Source organism: Poecilia formosa, unplaced genomic scaffold (assembly GCF_000485575.1).
Source record: "Poecilia formosa unplaced genomic scaffold, Poecilia_formosa-5.1.2 Scaffold27, whole genome shotgun sequence".
NCBI classification, from domain to species: domain Eukaryota; kingdom Metazoa; phylum Chordata; class Actinopteri; order Cyprinodontiformes; family Poeciliidae; genus Poecilia; species Poecilia formosa.
This window is the reverse complement of record NW_006799966.1, coordinates 13,644-18,318: the sequence shown is the minus strand read 5'-3', so window position 1 is coordinate 18,318 and position 4,675 is coordinate 13,644. Positions and strand designations below refer to the sequence as shown.

Here is a 4,675-nt window from a genome sequence, read left to right as displayed (position 1 = left end):
TCATAATTTCGAGGTTCAAAGTCATAATTTCGAGGTTCAAAGTCATAATTTCGATTTACAAAGTCATAATTATGAGATTCAAAGTCATAATTCCAACTTTCAAAGTCATAATTTCGAGGTTCAAAGTCATAATTTCGAGGTTCAAAGTCATAATTATGATATACCGGAGCAGTTGGAGACAAGCCTCCTTAGAATAATAGCGTGCACTTCACTGCATTCAGTAACACAATAAAACCACCGGGATAAAGTTTGTTTTGGTCTGTGGCCTGCATAGATCGCACCGAGCGACTGCACCTAAACGCCCCACAACGTCTGACGCAGTGACGTTGGTTCCAAAGCTCTGTTGGCCAATAGCAGACATAGAATGCAGCTCTTCTCATATCGATGCAGCCTGTAGGCTACTGATGTTGTTGTCTTTGTTCAGAAGTGGGTAATACTTGTTACACTCGCTTGAGTAACTTTTTTGGAAAAAGTGTACTTATATGAGTAGTTTTTCTGCACTATACCTTTTTCTTTTACTTGAGTAATATAATCTCACTCTTTAACTGGGTTGTGTAAGAAACTCATCAAGGAGGTAATGTTATTCAAAAACAGCTGGAGAGAGTTAGCCAGTTGTAAGGATAAAACTTTTATTACACCACACACAATCCAGTCACAAATTAACATTGAAAAGACAATATCAGACTTGAGTACAAATTCCTTTACATCTTGTTTGTATAAGATGGAAACAACCTAATTTGTCTTTCCAAGATTCCCGTCATCAGTTTAAAGAAAAACATTGAACATCTTTATCACTTGATTAACACCCCCCATTTTAAAACAACATAAAAAAATGCAGAAAAAAGATGTTTTTAACAAAATATGTAAAACGCCCAACACAATTTTAAAATTTTGGCTTTATAAGCAATCTATGCAAGGTTCAAATGTGACTTTGACTAGGTAAGATATTCGACTCTTGGTTTCTTTTGTAGAGACTTTTTAATCCTTTTATCATTGTAAATTATTTATTAAATGTGTAAATTATGTTCCACAAAGAATAACAAATATCAATCACCATACTCAGTTTATAGCCTCAATGTATTAATTTTTTTCTTAAATTCAGTAAAAACAAGCTTTAAGAGTTCATAATAAAACAATTACAATAGAAATGAAAATATATTTCCATTATAGTACCAGACTGAACTATAATCAGTGATTTAATGTTATTACCGTCACCATAAACAAACACTCAAAATATTCTGTGAACTAGTCAAAAAATAAATCTGAATATTTGTGGTAGATGTTTATACAAAAATGAAACAAAATTGATTACTAAGAGATTTGAAACTTTAGCATACTAGACATGCAAAACAACCTGCCACCCAACTAGTTAATTTGACACCCCAAAAATAAGTAACAAACATACCAATAGCGCCAGATGACCTTCACTAAAATGTAATAAAAGACAAAAAGTTCATCACAAAGAGGAACCTTTTGTGTTCAAACACAAAAAGCTCATCTTTGTTTTTTCAGAAAACTAATAATCTTACTCTGAGCACATGTATCTTTGTATAGGTTTGCATGAAGAGTCTGAGAAAGAGGATTTGCTAATATTTTGGTTCTATTTTTGTCTCCTGCAAGTGTTAGATGTTTCTCTACTTCAACACACCTGAGTCAAATAATGAGGTCATTAGCATGACTCTAGAGATCTTGACTGTTCTTAGGAGGTGAATCAGCTGTTGCATTCAAGTGTGTTGGACCAGGGAGACATCTAAGAGTTGCAGGACCAGGATTGACCACCCGTAATAAAGGACATGAGTCAACTGAAAACTCTTTGAAACATTACATGCTGATTCACTGATAATCTCAACTAAGGACTGCAGATGATTGAAGTTATTTTCCAGCGATGCCTCCTCTGGTAACTTCAGAAACAAGGCACAAAACTCTGATGTAAACCTGAACATGCTGCAGAGTGCTGAGGGATGGGGGATTGTTTCTACATTCATCATTTAGAAGATCGTTTAGGGCCAAGAGGATCTTCTGAAGCTGATCAGCTGTTAGCTCGGTGACACTGAGATCTGAAACCTCAATATTATATTTCAAAGTCAGAATTTCTAGAAATTCATCTTTGCCACTGTGAGAGTTGCTGTTGAACTGACCAATGTGCCTAATTAGAACATTATGCTTTGTCTCACATTATTCTGACAATTCATTTAGCTGTTTCTTATACTGCTTTTTAGCTTGTTGGTGGGATGTTTGGAGTTTATGAATAAGCTCTTCTTCTTTCCTCTCCTTCTCTCCTCTGCTCTCATTCTCTCCTCTACTCTCCATCTCTCCTCTGCTCTCATTCTCTCCTCTACTCTCCTTCTCTCCTCTACTCTCCTTCTCTCCTCTCCTCCTCTCCTCTGCTCTCATTCTCTCCTCTACTCTCCTTCTCTCCTCTTCTCTCCTTCTGTCTTCACAGCTATTAAGCCTTATTTGAAGCAGCTTCTACACTCATAGTGATAGTTGTTGCCAACTGGTCTGTAGTATTCTCCTCCATTGAAGACGTGCACATATATCCCATTGACAGTCTCTTTTCTTAAGTTATCATTGGACCTACAGGGAGACAGTTCTTTGCCACACTTGCAGCACCTCAGGCTGTTGCCCATGTCACTTTCCCTTGGTACCTCGTTTCCCATTTTATAAAACTTTATAGATGGCTCAAGATAAAAATGCTATGCAGACTCAAGCTGTCCTGCAAGGAAAGAAAAGATATTCACATTTGAAAAAGGAAACAACGTTATTTCACATTTGATTAAATCAATAAATTAGTTGGCTAAAATAAATAACAGGATTGTGAACTCAGATATACAGTGCCTTGCAAAAGTTTTCATACTCAGTCCCATATACTTATTTTCTCATAAGACTTTGATCTTTTATAACAAGGACCTTTGATTCTGTATGAATAGTTTTATTATTTCTATATTCTATCCATTTAACTAAGACTGAGATATTGAGGTAACTTGGTACTTATTCTAAGATTGCTGGACAGCATTTGCAGACTTGCTTTTTCAGTGGCAGTTTTACACATATCCAGCATTTAGCTTTAAAATAAATTACAAACAGAATCTTCTCACATCCTGTCTGAGGAAAATCACTGTTTAGACTTCAGGATGCCCTGTTCTAAAAGGGACAAATTTGCACATTTATTCAGCCTTTACTTTCTACTGAACTCAACAAAGTAACCATCTTTGGACACCACATAGTTGTCAAATGATTTTGTTTTGGTCATTTACATCGATGTTTGTGTGTTTATGTATAAATTAAAGTTTTACTTTTAATTGAATTCTATTCCATTTTGAGAACTTTGGTGTTCAACAAGTTTCTGTGAAAACAGACAAATGCAATCATATATTATTGAAATGTGTTACTTTTGACATTGTGACAAACAACAGTCTTTTGGGACATTTGGGACAACTGCAAACCTACCACATGGTAATTTACCAAAACTGACAGGCTGGGAAACAAGAACAGCAGAGAATAAGAAGAGATCCCTCATGAGTTGGGGATCTCTGCATCTCCTCCACGGTTAGTTCTGCAGTCTACAAGCCTGTCCTAAAGTGGAAAAATTCTTAAAATGTTGAAGAAAAAGTCAATTTAATATTTAGTTCTTTTAAGAAAGGTGTGTCTTAACACTAGTCTGACTAAAAAAAGTGTTTCCTTAGTTTCTTGATGCTGATATTAATCTGAAACATTGAGAAATATGATTATTAATAGACTCTGCTATATAAGAGATTTTAAATGTGCAACCCATATTCGCTCATTTTTTATATCAATTTGACAGTTGCTCCTAGTCACTAATTTCCTCATCTTTTTAGCATGTTCTCTCATAAACACTCTTTTTTTCTCTTGCTCCATGTGAACAAAAGACAATGTTTCAGAGTGACTCTAGTGCAACAGAAACAATGCTGTTTAAAGATACTCTCTATCTAACCTAAAGAAAGGAAAATAACAAAAAATGTAACTCTAGATCTGAAAAACCTGTAGCCACATGCCTGACAACACTTAAAATAAATTATTTTATAAATTCATTAGTCATTCTATAAAGCATTAATACAGGGAGGCAGAATGAAAATGGATGGAAAACATTTAAGAAGTTTATTAAGTTAGTTTATCTTCTTCATAAATATTCACTACTTCATGTTAATTTGTCACACCAAATCTCAGTAAAGAGACATAGATACAGTACTTGTTTTTGCAAGGCAGAGTAGTCTAGAGTATCACAGTCCTGTACTAATACCAATGCTAACTTGCATTATCTTAAATGATTTAAAGCTAGTATTGAAATTATTTGTCATTCATGCTTTGCTGGTTTGCCAGGAATAATATATCAAGCAAAAACAAGTTTCTCCACTATTGTAAAAACTTTACCATGTTTGTAAAATAATGACATCAACATAAAAAGTGTTTCTCACGACTGTCTGTACTGTGAATATGACAAACATAAAAAACCTCATCTAGCCAAACAAAAATGCAAGCAGCTTCTTATTTCTATCACTGGAACCCTTTTTAAATTATTATTAACATGTTAATTTTACCTGCTTTCGTTCTGTAGTTTACAAGATCAAATGATGTAGTGGCCACTTGGAGTAATAGGGACTTCACAACTGGTGCAGTTTAATCTGGTCTCTTCTTTTCATAGACACTGTGAAGA

At 34.7% G+C, this 4,675-nt stretch overlaps 1 long non-coding RNA gene across 1 annotated transcript in view; it reads left to right on the top strand.

Moving 5' to 3' along the window:
* The first annotated feature begins 194 nt into the window (after nucleotides 1–194).
* Nucleotides 195–4,675, top strand: part of LOC107835845 (uncharacterized) — a 14,996-nt gene continuing 10,515 nt past the window's right edge. The window contains exon 1 of the long non-coding RNA XR_001661674.1: nucleotides 195–847. This is a non-coding gene — a long non-coding RNA (uncharacterized LOC107835845). The remainder of the gene's footprint in view (nucleotides 848–4,675) is intronic.